General features: G+C 39.2%; 1 long non-coding RNA gene across 2 annotated transcripts in view; it reads right to left on the bottom strand.

Moving 5' to 3' along the window:
* Positions 1–5,391: 5,391 nt before the first annotated feature.
* LOC150046000 (uncharacterized) overlaps positions 5,392–24,616 on the bottom strand; it is a 368,029-nt gene continuing 348,804 nt past the window's right edge. For both annotated transcript variants that reach the window (XR_016532710.1, XR_016532709.1), the window contains 2 exons: positions 8,526–8,670; positions 5,392–5,562 (listed from right to left, as the gene is read on the bottom strand). This is a non-coding gene — a long non-coding RNA (uncharacterized LOC150046000). The remainder of the gene's footprint in view (positions 5,563–8,525; positions 8,671–24,616) is intronic.

Here is a 24,616-nt window from a genome sequence, read left to right as displayed (position 1 = left end):
CCTAGTGGTAAGAGTGCTTGCCTAGCGTGCTCGAAGCACTGGGTCCTATTCTTTAGTACCACATAAACAGAAAAAGCCAAAAGTAGTGCTGTGGCTCAAGTGGTACAGTGGTAGATAGCCTTGAGAAGAAAATCCAAGGACAGTGCCTAGGCTCTGAGTCCAAGCCCCAGGACTGGCAAAAAATAAAAAGAAATAAATTAAAAAGAAATAAAAATCAAGTTAGTATGCTTATTTTATTCAAGTATCAAAGTTAAAGTTTTCCATGTTAAAAAAAAATCAATGGGCAGGGAATTTGGCCCAGTGATAGAGAGCTTGCCTAGCATGCATGAAGACCTGGGTTCGATTCCTCAGTACCACATACATAGAAAAAGCTGGAAGTGGTGCTGTGGATCATGTGATAGAGCACTTGAGAAAGCCCAAGGACAGTGCTCAGGCCCTGAATTCAAGCCCCAAGACTGGCAAAAAAAAAATCAGGGTGTCTATTCCAGTGGCCATGAAACAAAGCCATGACCTTTCATGAGTAGGAAACCCAAAGAAGCAAACAAATAAATAGGCATGAGCCACCGAGCCTAGCTGAAAAAACACTTTTTTTATAATGCACTTTGGGTAACTTAAATTTACGTATTTGGCTGTGAGTGACTACAAAAACACTATTAGAACTGGTTTAGAGCTTGCAGGTAAATTTTTACTGGATATGTGACTTTGCAAATAGTGAATCCATAGGTTCACATTAACTGTAGTTAAAGCATCTAAACATTATAGCTAAAATGCAATCAATGACCAAAATATTTTATTTTTTTCAAAAAGCTGTTAATAGCTTAATGCAGATGAGGTTTAAATGTTTGTTAAAGCTGTGTTTCTTGTCTATCTATACAATGAGCTTTGAAATTATAGATCATTTTAAGAAGCATATACTTGACTTCCCCTGAATGTTCTGGCATTTCTTTAATCCTTGGGTCTTTAAGGATGCAAAGAAACAGTTTGGTATTGTTTTTAGGGGAAATCTTTCCTTCAAAATCCTAAGGGAAAATTTTACTCGCTGATCCTAACGGGAGAAGTGTCTATTATACCATCAAATATCCTGGTTTTCTATGATCTGCTGCTTTCTCTTTAGTCTGCCCAATAGATTAATGCAACATGACACTTACTGAGCCTTCACTTCTTGGATAAGTTTTACTGGGATCCAGAATGCCATAGGTCTGGGTGGGTTATAACTTATGTCAGGAAGCTTTCAGGGAATGACCTGGGATTTCAAATTTTTGAGTCTGATATGGAGCCAAAATTTGAGGTCTACCTGGCTTGGTTTTCTCTTTAGGATTTATATAGTGACCCATTTCTAAGGGAGTTTAAAAAACACAATGCTTCACAGAAGTCAGTGATGATAAATCCTGAAATATTCTGAGCAAGTCCACACAATCCATTTCACAGGGGCTAGGCTGCGTTGTGACAGGCACCACCTGTCTGTGGAGCTACCCTGGTCTGTTTCAGATTGTGGCGTTGGAGACTGGCTTTCAAAGTGTCTTCCAAGTTGCCTTTGGGTTCTGTAAAAAGGGTGGAATATTTCTCCCATCCCTTCTCAAGTGAAATGCCACTGTCAATTCCTTCTGAATGGGAATGGTGCTGTAGGACACATAAGAACTGAAAACCCAGATGTGACAAGACAGATCGTGGTTTAGAAAAGCCTTTGTTCTGTGGTGGAGGCCGTGGCTAGGCTATCACAAATCACAATAAGTCAAAACAACCCACTGGAACAACCAAATACCAACCGTACAGAAAGAGCTTGAGTGACGAGTGAGGAAGGTCAAAGCATCAGGAAATAAATTTACAAAACAAACCTGAGTTTCATTTTGTTTGCAAATGATTCCTATAGCTTCCAGAGAAACTCACAGCTTACTTGAAGCTGGTTTGCCTGATGTTTTAAATATACAATTATATTCACTAACAATGCATTCCTTTAGGACAAGAAAGGATTCTTCCTAGGCTTTTATTTTTTTCCTAGGCTGTTTTAAAAGACAGTTTTCCGGATGAAAAAAAACAGCTTTCCAACATTCTCCACATCACATATAAGATGCTGTGCCTGTAAATGAAATGCTACAATTGCAGGCTTGGGTATCCACCTCTATCTTGTATAGTACTCTACACCTTAAGTACACAGGAGGCCAGGTCTCCCCAACTAGCAACAAGATAATTGCTACATTAGAAGTTACAGGGACCTAAGAAGCAAATAGATATACTTTCAGTGGCTTGCTTTGAAGAGCTATTGCTTCTCCCTTCTAATTCCATCTTTTGGTCATTCGCTATTTCCCATGTCTCCCTTCCAGCTGCAGCCCCATCTCAGGCAAAAGGGAGGCAGAATGACAGATGCCTGTGAGCATTAGAACCTGTCCAGGATCAGGGGGAAAAAACCCTCAGTGACCAGAGAAGACAAGAAGTTTGCAAAATGCAAAGTGTCTTTATTATAAAACTCAACTGTTTTTTTTTTTTTAAGTTTCCATTGCTTTTCAGCAAATGTGTTTTCTTCCTCTATGGAACTGAGAACATATGTGCCGCCTGGCAGATGCGTTCTGCAGCTCTGAAAGTAAGGACTGGAGGAGGCAACTCGCAACTTCTCCCCCTGCACGTGTGAAATATTGCAAGAAAACTTGGAGGAGGGAAGAGCCACAGGATTTCGGAAGAGGCTCTCAGTTGCAATTAACTCAAGTTAAAAAGAGAATTGATCGATTCTCTGCTTCTATTTCTGACCTTTAACAACTTCTTTAAAAGGAAAAAGTAATATGAAGAGATGGATTGAGCAAAAGGTAAAATCACTGCAAAGAAAGAAAAGAAGGTAAGTTTTGTAAAGAACTGTAGTTTTCCAATCATCTTAATCATTTGACCTTGTGTTACCCCCAGGCTTCAGCTTTTATCTGTGACCAGGACAAAAGTACTCAGAGATTATGTAGCCATTGAGACTTTATGACTCTAGTCTTTGAGTTCTTTCTACTGGACTGCCTTCCTCTACGCCAACAGTGAGAGGAACGAGGCAATAATCAGGAAAGGAACTCCTTTCGTAATAGCCTCAAAGAAAAGAAAATACCTAGGAATTAGCTTAACTAAGAATGTAAAGGACCTTTTTGATGAAAACTTTAAAACCCCGAAAAAGGAAATTAAAGCAGAACTGAGGAAATGGAAAAACCTCCCATGCTCCTGGATTGGAAGAATCAATATCGTGAAAATGACAATCTTGCCAAGGGCTATCTACAAATTCAATGCAATACCCATCAATATCCCAATGTCATTCTTTAAAGAAATAGAAGAGGCAATCCAAAATTTCATATGGAATAATAAAAGACCCTGTATAGCAAAAACACTTCTTAGCAGAAAGAACAGCGCAGGAGGAATTTCAATACCAAACTTGAGACTCTATTACAGAGCTATAATTATCAAAACAGCTTAGTACTGGCACAAAAACAGGCCTGAAGACGAATGGCATAGAACTGAAGACCCAGATATTAAACCACAGACCTATGGCCACTTAATCTTTGACAAGGGAGCCAAAAAAAATAGAATGGAAGAAAGACAGCCTCTTCAACAAGTGGTGCTGGCAGCACTGGTTAAGCACCTGCAGAAAACTAAAGTTGGATCCTTCTTTGTCACCCTGTACTAGAATTAACTCCAAATGGATCAAAGACCTGGAGGTCTAGGAGATACACTAGACCTCCTTGGCACAGGTAGAAACTTTCTTAATAAGGACCAAGAATCACAACAAATCAGAGAAAGGCTGGATAACTGGGATTGCATTAAACTCCAGAGCTTTTGTATGGCAAAGGACATAGCTAGTAAACTAATTAGGAAGCCTACAGAGTGGGAGAAGATCTTCACCAATCATACAACAAACAAAGGCCTCATATCTAAAATATATCAACAGCTCAAAAAATTGAATCAATCCAAAACTAATCTCCAAAGTAACAACCATCCCATTAAAGGATGGTCCAAAGACCAGTCTTCTCTGATGAAGAAACAAAAATGGCCTATAGACACATGAAGAAATGCTCAACATCTCTGGTCATAAAAGAAATGCAAATCAAAACAACTCTTAAGATTCCACCTCACTCCAGTTAGAATGGCCAGGATCAAGAAAACGAATAACAACAGATGCTGGAGGGGATGTGGCCAGGACGGATCACTACTATACTGTTGGTGGGAGTGCAAACTCGTTCAACCACTATGGAAAGCAGTATGGCAGTTCCTCAAAAGACTAAACATAGAGCTCCCCTATGACCCAGCAATTCCACTACTTGGCATTTACCCAATCATCCAGAAACAAGGACATACTAAATCCACCAGCACAACAATGTTCATTGCAGCACTATTTACCATAGTAAAGATATGGAACCAACCTAGATGTCCCTCAGCTGATGAGTGGATCAACAAGATATGGTATTTGTACATAATGGAATTCTATCCTGCTGTCAGAAAGAATGACATTGCCCCATTTTTTTTTTTTTTGCCAGTCCTGGGCTTGAGCTCAGGGCCTGAGCACTGTCCTTGGACTTTCTCAAGGCTAGAGCTCTACCACTTGAGCCTCAGCACCACTTCTGGCTTTTTTCTATGTATGTGGTACCAAGGAATCGAACCCGGGTCTTCATGCATGCTAGGCAAGCACTTTAACCACTAGGCCAAACTCCCGGCCCCGACATTGCCCCATTTTTAAGGAAATGGGAAGACTTAGAAAAGATCATATTAAGTGAAGTAAACCAGACTCAAAGGAACTTAGGCTCAATGGTTTCCCTCATTTGTCATAATCAGTAGAAACCTTGGGCTCTCATAGCAGAGATTTGCAATAGAGCAAAACCTTGATACAAAAGGCCATATAGTATGAAGCTAATTGACAGGACTTCTAGGATATACAAACATAAGCCATATAATGAGTGATTGTTGTTCTTAATGTACTGTGTTATCTCTCATCTCTTTTGCTGTCCCTTGGTTATCTCATATTGTTACAATATCTCACTTTGTTACCTGATATATCGGATATATTTGTATTTGGTTATTTGAAATTGGATAGGGAACGGGGGAAAACAAGATGAGGGGTGGAGGGAAATGGGGACCAAGACATGTGAAAGGGTATCAATGTATAGGAATTAATGCACCATCTATCTGGCAAATATCATGTAATCCTTCCATTAATTACAATAAAAAATATGAAAAAAGGGTTCATGCAGTTCAACTTTTATTAAAACTAAAGTAGTATAAAGAATGAGAAACGATAACCTGATTCTTGTTCACGGAATACATTTGAGGAAATGGGCTTTTGGCTTTACCGTCAAGCTTGTAACAGGTGTTCTTCTATGAGACAATGGTCTCTAACAATCATGCAGAAAATAGTAGATCAAGGCCCTTCTGCATGCAACATGTTGTCATAGGATGTTAGTGATTAAATCTGCCTAACTGCAACCACAGGAACAGGCCACCCATGTAGACACTCACATTCAAGGTCTTGAGGTTTCTCTTGGTGGAAGTATTTTACACATGACAGGCTGTGCGATTCAACAGGATGTAAAACAGTGTCTTTTATTGCCCCTGAGAAGGACAAGAAGCTTGATAAAAATCCTTCTCTTAACATGGTTTCTTCTAAGAAAGTTGGCTGAATAGAAAACTTGCCTGAGATCTATAGCAGTTCCACCAGTTTGAGTGGAGCATGCGTGCAAGAACAGTGGGAAGGTTGAGGCTTGGACTTGGAGTTCATTCTTTTGTTCTAAACAACTGCTATTACAGATTCAAATGGCACTTTGACAGCTGAGCTCTCGAGCCCAGAAAGTAAAAGAACCCACAGAAACTTCCTACCATGAGAGAACAGAAAAGCGGGGAGAAGAGCAGGGGAGGGAGGAAAAAGAAGAGGAGGCAGGGGAGGAGGAGAAGGAAGGGGAAACGGAAGGGGAAAGGGAAAGGGAAGGGGAAAGAGAAGGAGAAGAAAAGGAGAAGAAGCAGCACCCGTCACCACAGACATTAACTTTGGGTCAGTGGTCGTCACTTTGGTAGTCTAGTTCAGTTGAAGTCTGGAACTTCTCCCTAGTGACTGTGTGACCTTGAGCAAAGCACTTCAGCTCTGTGAACTCCCATTGGTCTGCGTATACAATGGTGATAACATAGTCTCTCTGTGCCCGACTGGGAGGATTAAAAGGTATCACATACACTGCACGGCATGTGGCACACAGCAGACACTGAATAAATAGTAGTTATTATTTTGTAGCACTGTGATTATCTACAATCCCAGGATGGTAACATCACCGATGCTATAATTTGAAACACATTTAGTCTTTATAGTCTAGCAAAGTAGTTCAAAGCCTGTTTTTCAAATCCATTATCTAGTTTAGGCTTTCAAAAAAAAATCTCTGTGTATGTTCTGCTCTGCTTATCAAAGGCTCTCTATAATGCTTACCCAAGGGTAAGTAAATTACCCATGATACTGTTCCCTTCCTATTATTCTGCTTGAACCACATTCCTTGTGGTATGGGGTCAATTTCTCTACTTCCTCTTTCTCCCTACCACATTCCAGAGCCTAAAAAGATGCCAATTAGGTTTCGATTCTCCTCTGAAAGTGAATGTCCATTTTTTCATTTTAATTTTTTGCAAAAAAAATAATTTAAAGTAGTTGCAAGTTCTTTGTGTGCCCTCCCACCCCTTCATGCAAACAATACAGTCACTGAAAATTTGTTGGTGCTTTTGCAACGTTCTCCCACTGAGTGGCCTGGATTTGTAATGAACTACGCATCCATAAATGCTTGACTCTTTGATCTCTCCCTGCTTGTATAACTCTAAAGAGAAAGGCATTCCAGTCTCAACCACACAAAGAGGGACAGACACAAGTTATTTATGGTGGCCCCCTGACTCTAAGTTTAGCCTGGCTCTTTAAAAGATTCAAATACACACATCATCTTGACCACAGACACTTCCCCCTCCCCTAACAGCATAGAAACCTAACTGGGGAGACTGAGTAGGAATGTCTGATCTCTGGCTTTTCCCTGGGGTGAGAAAGGAGGGGGGGGGTTGGCAGAGTCAGTGACAACAGTATTTATGGAGATAGTAGGAGATAGACTCCATATGTCTACAAAGGAGAATCAGAGTAAATCACCAGGAGCCAAGGAGACACTTGAACTCCTTTTCTGAAGCCTACTGCCTTCCGGCAGAATGTAAGTGGGACCCACCACCTAGCTCCTTAGCATGCCAGCATCTGATGAGGCTCACTCTCACATTGCTTTACAGAAAGAAGGTAACAGCCTCTTTGGTCCCTTGGGTTCAGATGCTGTTTTACAAGTGTGGTTACTGCCATTACTAACTAAACTTCCTGTGTCAGAACTGGTACCTCTGCTTCTGACCCCACAGATTCTAGAATCATGATGTCTAAAACCTTTCTCTACTAAGTGCTCTCTGATGTAGGTGACCGGACCAAAAGCCAAATTAAAGAAGGGAAAAGCTTGGCACAGGTGGCCCATGCCTATAATTCCAGCTACCCAGGAGACTGAGATCTAAGGATCAAAGTTTAAAGCTATCTATGGAAGGAAAATCTGAGACTCTTCAATTAAGCAGCAAAAAAGCCAGCAGTGGAAGTTTGGGTTAGGTGGTAGAGATCAGCCTTTAGTGTAAAAGCCAAGCAAGAACACAATGTCCAGAGTTCAAGCCCCAGTACCAACACACACACACACACACACACACACACACACACACACACACACACACACACACGATGGTATAGTAGCAAGCTCTATCTAATTTATTTGTCATCTTCATTTGGATCAGATTTCCAAATGGGACAACTTAAGAGTCAGAAAGGTAAGGAATGTCTAGGAATGGTCTGCCTATAATGAATGAAAACTCAAAATGAACATACATATAGCTTTGATTCATGTGAAATATTGGACAGGTAGATTTATGATCAACATTTAGCCTGAATGAATCCAGCTAACATCAGGGCTGTGCTGGGTCATCTCATTGTCCCAGACTTTCAAGGTCACCTGTGTGGGCAGATTCTGGCAAAACAAAAAGACACTGATGAAACTGACAAATTAATTTTGCTACTATCATGGGACCCTAGCTTTCATCGAAGTCACAGAACTGGGTATGCCTAAAGAGCTTTTTAATTTTGGTCTATTCCTTTTACTTCATAGGCACAAAGTTATTAGATACCCACACAGAACCCCATGTTGTCAGCCAAAAGTTCATTGTCTCTGAGCATTTCTTTATGAGGACTTTCAGCCAGAGTCTGAACACAAAGACAGGCACATTAGTGAATATTATTCATGGTCTAAAAAGTTACATTGCCTGCAAGAACAGAAAAAGAATGGCTTAAAGGAATAAGACAGCTGCATCTCAGGAAGGATACCTGTGGGAAGACCACATGGTCCAATACAGACATTTTGTTCCACTGAACTCAAGGGAGGAATTCACAGAGGTTGAGTTTTATAGACAGGCATTTATCTCAGAATCTATTTGCTGTCAAGATGATGGTCATTCATTTTATAATTTAATAAGAAGACAGGACTTACCTAAAAAGAAAATGAGAAGGAGGACACATCCACAGAGTAGTGAAATCTTTGGGGAGCAATAGTTGGGGGCTCCAGATTGTAGCTCTTACTTTGTTTCCAGGGCACAGTGTAATCTGATACAAATTTAGGATCCCAGGATCTCCTTCTGTAAAATACAAATAAGAAAGTAATTGTTTCCACCATGTAATTGCTAACTGAATAATTAGAACTTCATGATGATTTAGGAATGCAGGAAGAACGAAGAAGAAAATGTCTTCATGCTAAGTAGAACAGGAAACATTGGAATCACACACTCGCTTTTATACAGCTACTCAAAGTTAAGAGGTTTTAACTCCCAGTTTTCCCCCAAACATCAGTTGGATACAGAAAAGGAAGGTAAACACATTAAACTAGATCAACCATGGAAATTAGAATGGGATTGTGTAATCGAGGGCGGAAGGAAATCAGGAGAGGCCAATTGAGAATAAGAGAGGCCAAATGGAAAGTTGCACCATCTGACTGCTTCCTTTGCTGGGGGTGTTGGGAAGTTGCTGTGGTCTTGTCACAGCCCAGACATGCCTGAGTCCCACCAGCCAGGCCAGATAAAAACTGGACCCACTGGCCACCAAAAGCCCGAACAAAGAATTTACTCTAAATAGATTTCCCAAGACTTAAAGAATTTAAAACTATAGATGAAGAGAGGCACTTCTTTCTGTGGAGTAAGGTCTCAGATGATCCCAGGAAAACTGAATTTGACATAGAATCCTTCTGAAAGTCACTGGACTCCAAAGCTATCAGAAACTGGGAAGATTCAGTTGATGGCAAGCTAGTAAGTTACATACAGAATAGGAAAGTTGTTTAGAACACTCATCTCTACAAATCCTCCACAGAATCTAGATAAAAAGGTTATTAATCAATACTAAAATATGTTGAAAAATCATTATTGAGTTTTGACCTCCAGAAAAATCTTAATAAACTTCTAAAATATTGGTGATATGAAATTTAGATTTCTTGTTCTGAGTTTGATTTAAAATTAGTTTAAAATTCTCCTTTGGCCTTCAAATATCTCAAGACAGATGAGAGGACCATATATCCTGAAACCTGAAGTCGAAGGCTCTGGAAGAGCCATCCAGTGTCTGGGCCCAGTTTCTTTACTATTGAGCTACACAATCCAGAGAATCAGGAACAGGTTCTAGTGTTGATTCCATAGTCCTTTTCTTATGTGACTTTATGTTCATTCTTACCCACTCTGGGCTTTTTCTTTATTTAATAATTGTCATACCATTCCTTTTGTCTCCATGTGAAATTCCTCTAGATAATAAATGGAATCAAGATTGTGAAATATTAGCTGGTAATGGTGGCACACACCTGAAATTCCAGCATAGCTGACTGAAGTAGGAAGACCAAATTAGAGACTAAGTGGGTTACTTAGTGAGTTTCAAGCAAATAGACTTATACGACGAGACCGTGATATTAAAAAAAAAAGGCTAAGCAGTGGTGGTTCACACCTGTAATCTTAGCTACTCAGGAGGCTGAAATCTGAGGATAACAATTTGAAGCCAGTTAGGCTAGATATCTCCAATTAGTCACAAAAATAAATGTCTGCAGTGGTTCTGTAGCTCAGGTGATAGAGTGCTATCTTTGAGCAAAAAGAGCTTAGGGACAGCACTCAGGCTCACAGTTCAGTGCTCAGGACCAGCAAATAAATAAATAAATAAATAAACAAACAAACAAATGCTAGAAAATGAAAAATATCTCAACTGACTGGCACTTTAATGAGATACCATTGTAAGCCCATTACTATTGTTTTTCTTTATTTATTTTTATTGTTGGGATAATGTATAGAGGGGTTACAGGTACATTCATCAGGTAACAGATACATTACTTCTCACACACTGATACCCCTTCTCGTGTTTTTGTCCCCATTTCCCTCCCCCTACACTGTTGCTTTTAATCATAACAACTCTCTAAAAAGGTAGATTTGATCACACATTACTATCAAGGAAAGAATGTGTACGGCAAGGAAAGAATGTGTACGGAGCTTTCTGTTCATACGTGAAAATATCTGAAATGATCAACTATCAAGACTAACAGTTTTGGTGGATGACTTCAGAGGTTTCAGTCCCTGGTTGCTTACCTCTGTTGTTTTGGGGCCGAGACAGCACAGCACACCATGGTAAGAATAATTGCATGCATAGCAAAGGAGGCCAGTTTGCTAGGAAACAAGGAGTCAGGAAGGAACTTGAGTCTCAATTTCCCCTTCAAGGGCTTGCCTGCCATCAATAATCTTTCTTCCTCCCACTGGGCTCCAACTCTTAAAGGTTCAGCCACCTCCTGGTAGAATTCTTTAACACATGGAGCTTTGAGGGACAGTCATCATTTGCTCCATAAATGAAAGTATCTGGATTTTAAAAAATGATATTTTTGGTAGGTCCAGAATTTGAACTCAGGTTGATCTAATTGTGAAGAATTGGGTCTTCCACTTACTTAACCACTGACTATGTCAAGGAGCGGTTATTTTACTTCATGAAATATCTTAAATATAGCTAAGTATTACTGAAATAGTAATAACAACGTATTGCTTAGATTTTTTTCTTTTTTGCTTAGATATGTTTACATAGCAAAGTTCTTAAGGGGGAAATATGGGAAATTTGAACTAACAAGGGCTAAGTGAAAAAATATGTCAATAACGAGACAATAAGTAGAGTATCAATTATTGCTTCCAACACACTCTCTCTGCAGCTCCCACTAGAACTCTAACTGCTGGGCACTGTTGGAGACATTTCGCAGGTGAACACACTCAGGTTGAATAAATTGTCCAAACTTGAATCGCAAGTGGCAGAATCTGATTTCAGATCCAGGTCCAAAAAGAGAGTTGCCTCACAGCAGCTGTTATGGTTCCGTGTTGGCAACAATTTGCAATGTGGAGAGAACAAAGTGTCCCAAGCTGTTCCCACAATCCCTCTCTTTGTCACGAATCTCATCACCCGCCCTTTCCAATCTTGCCTTTCTTGATACTACATATGGCTCGTGGCCCTTCACTCCCACTGGATTCCCTGAATTCCATTCTTGTTCCAAACATTCATAGTCACCTATTCTGTCTCTTCCCCAAATATTTGCCCTAGCAGCTGAGGTTATATCCTCTTCTTTCCCCTCCTGTTCATGTCTGCGTATGAGAGAGAAGATGACGGTTCAAGAAAGTTATATGTATGAGAGAGCATATGAATTATGTGTACAAACTGCAGGTATTTCAATCACATGACAGGCAAATACAACTTTGAATTATTTGTTGGTCACTGGGTCTTGTTGAGAAGTAATTAATAATAATAATCCATTGCTTTAATTATCTTTGCAGGAAATAAATTCTCTAGGGTCAAGTCTGGAAAATTCAGACTAATTGCAGAAGGTAATTGAAAAGTATATTCCAATATATTTCTGTTGCTTTTATACTAACAGAGTAACTTCAATTGCACTACTAAAAATGGCCAACTAGAAGTCCAAGATGGATTCTCTAAATATAATTAATGATTTATTTTCTAAAAAAATGAACAAGTACACCAAAAGCACTTGGTTTAATAAAAAATAAACTTTGTCTTCAAATAAAATAAAAAGGCCTCATGAAATAGTTTAAATAATGTTAATGTGTTTATAAGATTTAGGAAGCCAGTGTTTACTTGGTAAATATTAACTTCAAATTAGCCGAACTCCAAATTATTTTAAAACCCCAAGATTTTAGGATACAAGGACAATGAAAACCAGTTTAAATAAAGGGAATTTTAGTGTTGACTAGGGCAAATAACTGTAGTCACAGAATTATAGAGACATCTCACAACTCGGACTAACAGGCTAAATCCTTACAGGTTATCTCAGGCCAGCACAATATTTAGGGGAAAAACTATCATATAATTCATTCCTTTTGTTTTGGCCAGTCCTGGGACTTGAACTCGGGACCTGAGCACTGTCCTTGGACATTTTCAAGGCTAGCGGTCTACCACTTAAGCCACAACAGCATTTTCAGCTTGTTCTGTGTATGTGGTACTAAGGAATCAAACTCATGGCTTTGTGCATGCGAGGCAAGCACTCTTACCACCAGAACACACTCCTTGCCCCAGCTCATTCCATTTTATAACAGAATCCCTCTCTCCCATCTACTGGCTACTAGTTAGATTTTCGCCTTTGAGAAAACCCACCTAACTAAAGGAAGAGAAATGCAAACATGTAAAAAACAGGATGATTCCTCTTGAGAAACAATGGGTAGAGAAGCACAAAGTCAGGGCTCAATCCTAAGTGAAAGTGATGGGTTTTTGTTTGTAGAATTCCTATTATCTTAACCTTTGCTAGCCTTTGCTCTTCTCCAGTGAAGGATGATGTGGGAAGCCAAGTGTTGTAGAAGCCTTAACACTAAAGAGGGCCAGAGCAGCAAGAATGCTCCCTGAAAGGAAGGGTTGAGAAGTGGGCAGAGGTAGTCCAATCAAGACAGCCGACCCATGCGTGAGCTACATGGAAGGACTTGTGTATAAATGGAGTCCTGACTTGATGCCATCAGCAGTAGGGTGCATGGAGTGAGGGCTACGGGCCTAGGGTTGCTCTTTGCTGACTCCTCCTTTAGTTTCCCATTATCCAGAGATTAATATCCAACTCTGAGAGATTATAAAGATCAACATCTTGCTCCTTGTTTCTTCTTCCAACCTCATCCCTCACAAGGATCCACATCATAACTGAACTCCTGATTGCTCATTACTCCCTTCTCTCAAGAATATAGGCTGTGCCGTGCAACTCTTGTCTATCTGGAACATACATTTTCTACCTCCCATCGCAATCTTTTTATTAAAGAACAACAGCAAGTACAGACAATCTGTCTGTAGGCCAGTGAAGTTTGAAGCTAGTCATTGTCCTAGCTCAGGTCAAGTTATTTGTTCAATCAGGAACTTTCTCCAGGCTAATGAACATCCACTTTGTCCTTCTGAATCTTCCTACTCAAATCAACACTTTCTATATCACAGACAGGCTTGAGCAAGTCAGTCAGTCTTTCAAAGACTCAATTCCCTCATGTGTAAAATGGAAATCATAACAGTAACAATCAAATACAAGTATGACATTTAGTAGTTGGTGATTAAGACATGCGAACCACTGAGCTAACTGCCTTCCATGGTAGGGAATCAAGAAATCTCATACACCTCTCATAGTACACCATAATTCTCTCAAATATTTAATGTCTGTCTTCTCCACAACAACATGAGCTCTATTAGGGAGGACATAATTATTATTTGCTTGTTCTCATGACAGAAATAATACTTGGTGCACATTTCAGGCATTCATTCAGTCATAATGCACTGAGTTGCTGCTTTTTGATGGACACTAATGCTCAGCTCACTGACAAACATATAAATGTGTTCATGAAAGTAGTATATAGGTAGCTCTGCTTATTATGCAAAGGTTATGACTGTAGTATATTATCTTACCTCCATTATTTAATTAGGCCATAGGTGTGTGTGTGAGTATGAGTGTGTGTGTGTGTGTGTGTGTGTGTGTGTGTGTGTGTGTGTGTGTGTTTGAAGAAGGGCCTGGAAATTGTCTCTAAGCTTCTGGTTCAAGGCTAGCTTTCTACTATTTGAACCACAGCTCCACTTGGGCTTTCTGGTGGTTAACTGAAGATAAGAGTCTCACAGACCTTCCTTCCTGGGCTGGCTTTGAGCCGCAGTCCTCAAATCTCAGCTTCCTGGGTAGCTAAAATTACAGGGTAAGCCACTGCTGCCCAGCTCTAAAGGATGTTTTTCTTAATAGTAAAAGGGCAAGACCCTTCTTAGATCTTTCCCTCTCCGTTTCTCACTAGCCTGACAGATGATATGGAGCAAGAGATGGAAGTGGTGACACTGTATTTATCCTTCATCACCAGTCAGAGTCCACTATGGTTCTGTTGGTAGTCAAGGCTGGCCTCTCAGCCTTTGAGCCCCCAGGCCCGTAGTCAAGACCAGCTTCTGTCTCCTGTAATTAGGAGCCTGATCTGAGCTGAACTCACTTTAGCCCTCTTATGTTTTTCTATTCAAACAACAAATAGACTACACAAAGTAATCACTGCCAAATTCACAAGACAGCACAACCCACTCGTTCGGTATTCTATTTTAAGATAGATCCTTGTTTCTTTAACATTCATTTAGTGTTAGTGGGCAAAAGTAAAATGGAAAAGCCAGGAAATATACTGTATGGTTATTTTTAAGCAATAAAGCAAATTTTGGAAATATGAACATAACTAACCCAATTTGACTCCAGTTTTGAATATTTCAATGCATGCTTAAATATGATAGTCTCGTGTAATTTTATCAACACCTTGCTTTTCTTTTAGCCGTATTCCCAGATCCTAAAGTAATTACAACCAAACATTAAGTCTGGAAACTACACTCAGTTTCTATTTTTCAAAAACATGCCTTTTCTCCTTTCCCTCCTTCACCATTCGCTATGTCTCCCATGTAACTGAGTTGGCACTGGAAAATAACCTTTCTCCAATTAGAATCATGCTGGTATTTTTTTCAGAGTAATAGAAAGGTCCTCTGTGTAGGAGAATTCATCCTTGATCTATATAATCATGAGTCATTTCATGGACATCCGAGGATCCTGCTAATTCTTCTCTGCCATTCAGATTCAGTTCAGAACAGTGTCACAGAAAGCCAACCGGCCTGTACCTGTGTCAGGTATGACCAAGACTGAAGAGTAAAAACAAAGAGTAAGATTCATCTAAACATAGTTTCCTGTGGATGGTATGTCAACAAGTTAGGGAATAACTTAACGCTTAGCATTCTAGTCCCTCCATTAGCCAGTACCCTCTGGGGCAAAAGAAAAGAAAGAGAGCTCTGGGGTTCAATTCTCTGGGGGTAGACATCTGTCCATTGATTCCTGAAGTTTCAAAGACCAGGTCATTTCTTTGGGTTCTGCATTGATGTGTGATTTCACAGAGTTAAAATTTTAGAAATAAAGGTATTTCATGGATAGGCCCAGACTGCAATGTACATAAAAGTCAGGAAGTGGATCACAAAAAAAGAAAGACCCTGGGGGGAAGAACATTTGTTTGAAGACTTTGCTAAGGGAAAGTTTTTATTAATTTTTTGTTCTTTTTCCCTTTCCCTTTTCAAATACAAATGAATTTTATTCATGCCTGACAGTAAAAGAAAAAGAGCACAATGATGATAAAATTGAAGAGGAAGTTGTAGGGGGATTAGCAAGGGTAGATTCCAGAGTATAAGCAGAGAGATGAGTTATAGGAAAGAAAATGAATCCTTTCTTTTTCCTCTGGCTTCAGGAAACAACAAACACCACCAGCAATGCCCCCAGAGAGAAACCACTTTAGGGTTGGGTATGTCTTTTCCCCTTTCCCTCCTTCACCATTTGCTATATCTTCCATGTAACTGAGTTGGCACTGGAAAAAAGAAAGACAGAGTTCTAGAAACAGGGTCTCTGAGACTTGGTATGGGGAATCCACCCATAATCAGAGGCAGAAACTGGGAGAATCACAACTTGAGGCTAGCCTTGACAAAACAAAGAAAACGCAAGGCACGCATGCCTGTGATCTCAACTATGAAAAAGGAAGGTAAGTGTTCTGAAGTAAACCTGGAGCAAAAAGGGTGAGACTGTATCTGAAAAATAACTGAAACCAAAAAGCCTGGGAGTATGGCTTAAGTGGTTGAGTTAGCTGTCTAACAAGTTTGCAGTCTTCAGTTCAAATCAAAACACTACCAAAAATAGAAATAAAAATAAAATAGGATAGAAAAAATGCATGGTTGCTGTCAAAGTATTTAATTCCCTCTGTGTGTCAGCAGAATGCTTTGGGATAGGCAAGGCATTTACTTTTACATGCATGTACCTTCCTTGGTTGCTGGAATGAGCTATTATGGCAGGGAAGGTTTTACTTGGCAAACATTACCCTGCAGCATTCTAGTTTCAGCCTCTTTTAACTACCTGCCACAAATTTTTTTTTTGTAATAAAATGAACCCGAACAAATTAATTACACAGGAGAGCAACTTACACGTCACTACCATTTTTACAATATAGTTTTTTCCTCAAATATGAGTTAGCCACAGTAATTAGAAAAAAAATGATTAGCAAAGCTCTTTATTGACTATGGGTCCAAGCAATTAGAAAACAAAATAAAGTATTTCTTTTACAAAATGGCATTCAATCTATATTTTCTTTTATGCAGTAATCACTTTTCCTTTTTATTTATATTTTGACAATAGTTTTCAGTGACATAATCTAGGAGAATAGAATTCCCCTTTTTTGTGTGTGAAAGAAACACAGTTCTCTGTTTTTGTTTTTGCAGTAGAACTTTTTGTAAGTTGACAGGATTTTGAAATGTAGTGTGGCTTCCTCAACAGCTCCGAAAAAACAAACTATTGAAATCCCAAAAGAAATAATTTGTAGGAGAGACTTGGGGTCACCTCTGAGCAAAGTTAGACCAGTTGGCTCTGCTGGTTAACTCTCCAGTAACACAGCTTCTAAGAGATTCTAGGAGCTTTTCAAGGCATTTGCACCCATCCACTTTCTGTCTTTACATTTGGAAATATCTTGGATGCTTAAGACCAAGTAAGAATCAAATCTGGCTCATAGAAATTACCTTATCCAATGGGAGCAACTGGGAGGTAGTTAGAAATTCTCCACCAGACATGTAAAGCAATCAGATGGCCCTTATTTTGCATTCTGAACGCTCAGGCTTGGAGTAAAACCATACTGCTCAGAACAATGAAGAGAAGGGCGACATTGCTCAATATGAACTGGCCATAAATTGACATGCTGAATTGCAACTCTTTATACAACTACTTAAAGATAATTATGCATGATTAAAAATAAAAATGATGATGGCTAAAATTGAAATTCATGTATATAAGAGCCCACTCTTGAATGTACTGTAATTTTAAACATAAATCAACATTCATATTGATGAGTACTAGTTTATAGTATTTGCTGGTTAATTTATTACTTAGCTCTACACAGCAAAGATAGTTGTTAAAGCATTTTGGGGCTGGAAGTTAGCACTTTCAAGCCAACCAACTGATATTTTCTTTTCCCATCATTTCTCTCAACCAATATTGACTGGGTGGCTGCCTACTCAGTGCCAAGCACTTGAGTCTTTGGATACAGGAAGTAGCAGCCTTGTTCCTGCTTTCATATTTTCTGTTCCATGCAGAGAATTTTGTCATGAATACTGGGGAAATGCTCCTTTCCCACAAAAAAGAAATATTTCCTTCCTATATAAAAGCATCTTGTCTCTGTGTTTTCCAAACCCTCCCTATTTCTTTCCCATCAGGCTAAGACAAGAAAGGCTACAAACCTTTGACAATAATCTGACTGTAGCTACCCCTGCTTTGGAAGAAATATAAAAATTACCCTCTCAAAGTCTTTGAAATGACCATTTTGCTTAAAGGCAAGGAGGGTTGCACGATGTTCTTGGAGTTTTTGGACCTATCCAGCAGATGGAGATAGTGAACAGAGGGAAGCAAAGAACACCTTGTCTAGAGGACAAGATATATGTCCCTTTGCTGTGAGGGGGTTAGCAGGAACATTTCAATACCAATTTGCATGTGCAAAATTTTCCCCGTTATTTATAAGGTAATATCAATCACAGAATCCCAGAGTTAGACCATTTTATGAATTCCATTCTCCTCAAAAGAAATAAGAAACAAGAGGTTAAATGGCTTTCCCAAAGTCAATACTAGCCAAGAGACCAGGATTCAAAGGTTGCAAATCCCTACCATGTACTAAATACATTCAACCATATACGTAACCTTGCTAAGAACACGAGGGTACCATTTAGCTGTTTAATTAAGGTTGTACGACATTAGAGAAGAAAGCTATCCTGACCCATAAGAGAGTAACATTATTTTACTGTTATTTCAAACTGAAACTCAATTTTATTCCCAACTTCTCATCATTGCAAAGAGAATAGTCCCTGGATTACCATTCAACCCCAGATACCGCATATTTGCAAAACTGCGCCCCAAACCCACTGCATAGAAAATGATGAAAACTATGTTTTTATAGCTTCAGATGGAGATGTTACATAGAAGTAAATGTGGCATTCTTACTCCAAATCTTGTTAACTCTGAAAAAATAGCCATTTTGAACAATAAAATCAATAAGAAGCTCCCAATATAATTAAACTTTGTATTGGTTATGAAGAGAAAAACCCAACCCAGATATAACAAAGCTTCCAGGCCTACTTAATATTCACTTAACTTTCAAGTTTAAATTCTGTCTCTGATCTGACATGCCAAGGACAGAAAAGGGGTGGGTTTCAGTTTGACTTTGATCAAGGCAGAAGTGAAGAGCAATGGACACAGCTTCGTCCTGCCCCCTGGTGGTGTCATGCTCAACTGTGTTCAGAAACTCCCATCAATCCTAGAGTCAAGCCCAGGCAGACACTTGGCTTCTACCCCCACACCATCAAGGAAGGCTTTCAAATTCAAAGTTATAAAAATTTACTTTCCTCAGCTTTCAGAGATGCTGCATCTATCCCATTTCTGCAAGGCTTGACCTGGGAAGCAGAGAGAAAGGAGGACTCCTTTCAAGGAGTTAGTATTCTAACTTAGTCCCCTTAACAGGACCATGTCCTGGATGGTACTGGGCAGTAGATGAGGGCCTAAAATCAGAACAAAAGAAGTTTCTTATACATCAGATATCTGTTTCCCTAGCTAGTCAAACCTATACATCAGATATCTGATTCCCTAGCAACTCAAACCGCATCTCAAGCCTTCTATATCCACGCCCCCTCTTAACCCAGGCATTGCACGACAACTAAAATATCACTGTAGTCATATTTAGCTTCAATAACCATAGATTGTTGTATAAAATCATAGCTTCTTTTATAGCAGTCAAGAAATATTTCTAACATGAGGGTTTTCCTGGGCTGCATAAGATCAGGAAAACATCAGGGTCATTACCAAATTAGACATTTTTTTCTTTCCCTATTCTGATAAGCTTGGAAGCAGCTAAGACTTAATCTTCTGGACAGAAGCAGAAGGACTTTAAATCTTAGGACTATCATCTCCCTTCTCTGTTGCTCAGGAGCTGAACTTGACCTGTGCCCTCAGGAGAACTCTGTCTTTGGAAGAGGCTGGCTACTGATGGTCACATACCTGAACTCTAGAAAATTGGAAACAGCTGAGAAGCTACTGGATCCCAGAGCTTTCCATGACATTTTCATTCTTTCTACTTCGGATTAAGTGGCTGGACAAATTGCTTAGCTCAAAACTGGAAGAGAACAACAGCCAGGGATAGAAAGATAGCTTCAAGAGTGCCTGTGTGAGGAGGAAGTCATGGCTTGCAGCAATCAAATGACATAGGAGCAAAGAAGGGTGAAGGAAAGCTGGTGGTGAAGTCATTGCCTCTGGCACAGATTCAGTCCATCTGGTAGCTGGATGTAGCCTTCCTCTTTTCCTAGGGCACTACCTGGACCCTTCTCAAGATGCAAGCTCAGCAGAGGGGTATAAACTCCATGATCCAACTGCAACTCAACCAAACTCTCCTGGACCATTTGTAGGAGCCAACAGGGATGCCTTGCTTGACTCTGGTGAACAATGGTACAGGTCTACATCAGCTCAGGCTTTCTCTGCCATATACTAATAACGTTTCCCCCTGCCTGGAACATGTTTTTTTCCCTTATCCCATCATGAGATTCTCCAAGAAAAATTAATGGAATTGATTTGCCTTGGCCTTATGCCATATAACTATGTCTTATGTAGAATATCCTGTGACCTGGTAGGCCATCAACTTACAATCAGGACATATGTCTATCTGAAGTAAGATCCTCCAGCTGCCTTTAAAGGTCTCCATCACATTTCTGTTTCCCTTGGGTCGTATGGCTGAGCCACTGAAGATGCACCAGGGCAGGTAGGGTATTTTGCCTCCTCTGGATACATTATGTGAAACATAGATATGTTTTTCTGTAAGATATATTGTTTTAAACTTCCTCACTAGTGAAGATTTCCCTGTTTGTAGTTCTGAATGTATATTTTCCAAAACAGCTTTTGCAACGAAACAGCAATACAGAGAAGATATAAGTACATAAAGGAAGCAAAAAGAAAAGAAGAGAAAAGAAAAGAAAACCAAAACAATCTAGCTGTTTTAGTGTTATGGTCTGGAGAATATTCTTCCCTATTATAGGGTTAGAAAAGTATTTTGACCATAGACTTGCTCATAAAATGATGGTGGTAGGAAACAGACCACTTGTTTTCCTTTCATTCTTATAATAGATTACAAGACAATTTATCTTCTCTCACTTTTGCCATGAAGAGTTTACTCAGTCATAAGATTGTAATGAGTAGTATTGTCCTATCAAATAAGATAAATATCAAATGCTCAGCTTTTTATTCAAATTTTTCTAAAATACGCCTAACCAACTATTCCCTACCATGAATCTCCCAACCCCAGCAGATTATTCTCTTGTCCTATCCATGTATGTTGTGTTTATTACCAGGCCCAAGTATATATGCATTCAATTTCCTACCTGAAAATGCAGATTCCCACATCTTGTATATATTGATGCTATATCCCATTTGTATATTTCTATATGAACATATATGAACAGAGGCGTGTATGAACATACATACAGAAAGTTCATGTATCCCATGTATTTATATCTCTAGTACTTACCCATACTTCATATAGATGTATATTACCAACATTCATATATACCTATATATGAGTATATAGGTATATGACATTTTAATTAATATTATATATAATATTTATTCTTGTGTTCTGCATATTCATATATCTAGGACCCCTTTCATGGGTCCAGATCCAGGGCAGTTTCTTTGCTAATGACAGTACTGTATATATTACATTTGCAAGTATTTGATCCACAGGCACATGACTTTGATCCATCTACTTGTTTCCTTAGTAAAGGATCAAATCCTTAAGGATCTGGTCATGCACTTTTCAGTTCTACTAAGCACTTAGCCAAGGAGAGTACACATCTTAAGTACTTCATCAATAACTGATTAATTACCAGACAGAAGAGCAGAGAAGCCAATGTAAACACAATTGTAGGACAGTTAGTTTTTCATAGTGGAACTGAGCAACAATGTGTGTGGTATGAAAAGTTGTTCAGACAGCCTCAGGAGAACAAGTTCTGACCTTTTCTTGCCTGTAGAGATAAAGCTGGGTTTGCAAAGCACAGCTGTTACTAGACCTTAGGAAAATATCTACTGAGTTTGGTGACTCAATCAACACAGACTGCAAAACTTGACAATTCTGTTTTGCAACCTAATTTAATCACAGAAAGGCTTCATTTCACACTTTACTTTTTATGCACCAACACAGGCAACTCTTGATTTTCCAGGGAGAAGTTCTCATGTTTTTTATTGATGTTATTTGATTTATCTTTCCTGCAATTCTTTCATTTATAAAATGAGGAACTGGGGATATGAGTACTGTAGTCTGAATCCTGAATGTTCCTGATTCTCATGTCTTCATGGTTTGATCCCCAGACTGTTGGCACGATAAGGAAGTGGTGTTATGCCTTAGGAGGTAGGGTCTAGTGAAAGGAAGTTACATTGTTCGTACTGTGCATTTGAACAGGCTATTGAGACTCTTGCCCTTTCCTTTCTCTTTCTATGCTGTTGCCTTGAAGTGGTCAGGCTTTCTCTTGCCATGTGTTCCTTAGATGACATTCTGCCTCTCTGGAGGACAGAGCAACAGCTCCAGGAATAACAGACCTAAACCTCTGAAACTGTGAGCTAATTAAATTTTTCTCAGGTATGTTGCTACAGTACAGAAAGATGATTAACTCCAAATTAGATTATTCTCCAAAGTTCTTCTACCTCTGATAGACTTCCAGCCTCCAATGCACTGAAATCAATTCCATTCTCTGTACCCTTTCCTCACTCTTAAGTTTCATCCTAGTAATCAATTTATGATATCAAAACACCTGCTGTTACCAAGTACAAAAGGCAGTCAATTTATTTGTTAATTAAACCTTTTATAAAAATATTAAAGAGCTCTATACTGGTGGTTTATGCTTGTTATCCTAGGTACTCCAGAGGCTGAGAATCATGAAGATCATGTTTTGAAGTGAGCCTAAGTGGAAGTGTGGCTCTAGTGGAAGATTGTAAGCCCTGAGTGAAAAAGCTAAGAGACAACACCTATGTTGTCTCTTAAAATTCAAGCCCCAGTACCAGCAAACATACACAAAAATGTTATAGAGACACAGCTTAAAATTGATTAAAACATAATTTCTTAAGCTCTGACTTCCTTCCTACAATATTTTGTTCTCAAAAAGCTAGTGGTAACTTTAAACAGGTAAATTTCCTTGCTGGGGGGGGGCAGAGAAAAAGTATATGCATTCCTAAAATGTACTTTGGGTACCCCTTTTATTTTCTAGTATTAGGTAAGACTGCACATTAGAAGAGGTAAGAGAAACTCACAGAAGCTGACTTAGGAGAAGGATGCATATTTTTCTAAATCAGAATGAATAAAAAGTCCATCTTATTTAAAAAGACTATTAATACTAATAATTTATTGGAGAAGGATGTTCTGTTGTTTACTGGAAATTATTTTAAGGCATTGTGAAAGAAAGTGCAAATGGGAAAGATTTAAGCACAGTTGACAAATAACAAGAGGGAAATCTAATTCCTTTGTTATGATGTTTTTATAGCACAAGCTCACTTGGAAAATACACATCATGATTTACCTTTGAGGACAGGAAGGAAGACACTTAATCAGGCAGTTCTCTCCCTCCTCAGTTGCTTATAACCTGCATTAATACCAGAGATGATTTTGCAACATGTCTAGCTCCTTCACATTTTCAAACCTCTATTGACTATTAAATAGAAAGAGTGCCAGAGGACCAACTTAGTCTCACCGTTTGTCCCCTGTTGTCATAGGTAAATATGTGAAGTAATTACTATTTTTAGGCATTGATTTTGCATTTTTACGCATCAAGGCACTTGACATTCATTTTTGGTGTTAATGAGTCTCTGCTACAGTCTTCCTCTCTTTACTTGTTGAGGAAGAAATAAAGCTTGGAGGGAAGGGTTTTTTACATTACTTGTGCGTCCACTAATGTCACATGTTCTTGCATCTGTGCTGTTTCTTCAAGTCCACATGGACTTGAAGGAGGGTTCAAGTAGCTTATAGTTCTTTGGAGACAACTCTGATATCAGATGTTTTCCCTCAAACATTATACACTTTGTCTGAATTAAAAACTGAAGCTGGGTGTGGTGGCACATGCCTATGATCCTAGCTAGTCAGCCTGGGCAGAGAAGTTGAGAGATTCCATCTGAATCTATAAGAAAAGCTGGCTGCAGTGACACTTGCTTGTTACTACAGCTAGGAAGGAAGTATAAATAGGCTAGCCAGAATAAATAAAAAACCCTATCAGGCCGGGAGTTTGACCTAGTAGTAGAGTACTTGCCTAGCATGTGTGAAGACCCGGGTTCAATTCCTCAGTACCAAATACATAGAAAAAAGCCGGAAGTGGTGCTAAGGCTCAAAAGTAGAGCTCTAGCCTTGAGAAAGTCTAAGGGCAGGGATCAGACCCTGAGCTCAAGCCCAGGACTGGCAAAAAAATAAATAAATAAAACAACTCTATCAAAAAATAATTAAAGCTGGAGGCTGATACTTGTAATCCTAGCTACTCAGGATGCTACCCATTGATTTGGAGTTAATTACCTGCTATTCCATGGAATGGAATAGGGGCAGAAGCAACAGTGACCTCCCCCTTTTGACCTTAGGTTTTACAAAGTGGCACCTCTCCTGTAACCCCCCCCCCCGCCCCTCAAGGTAACTATATTCTGGGTGATCACCAGTTCAAAGAGAATGAGGAAATACACATAATAGATTTAAATACAACTTAAATCCTGGCTCTATACCAACAGATTCAAAGACCGAATGAAGACACATAGTTGCTATTTTAGCCACTGAAATTTTAATTTAGATTGTTACATATCTAACATTGACTAACATAGAAATTGGTACCAGGAAATAGAAAGCAGCTATAATAGAAATCTAATATGCAGCATTAATTTTGAGATCAGCTTACCCATCATAGGAAAATCATTGAAGGAGAATGGAAAAATGGATATGTAGTTGACAAGCCATTTGGTAATATCATCTTCTGTGA

The sequence above is a fragment of the Megascapheus bottae genome, chromosome 26, assembly GCF_031878675.1.
Source record: "Megascapheus bottae isolate mThoBot1 chromosome 26, mThoBot2.hap1, whole genome shotgun sequence".
NCBI classification, from domain to species: domain Eukaryota; kingdom Metazoa; phylum Chordata; class Mammalia; order Rodentia; family Geomyidae; genus Megascapheus; species Megascapheus bottae.
The sequence above is the reverse complement of the archived record's forward strand: the minus strand, read 5'-3'. Positions and strand labels throughout refer to the sequence as shown.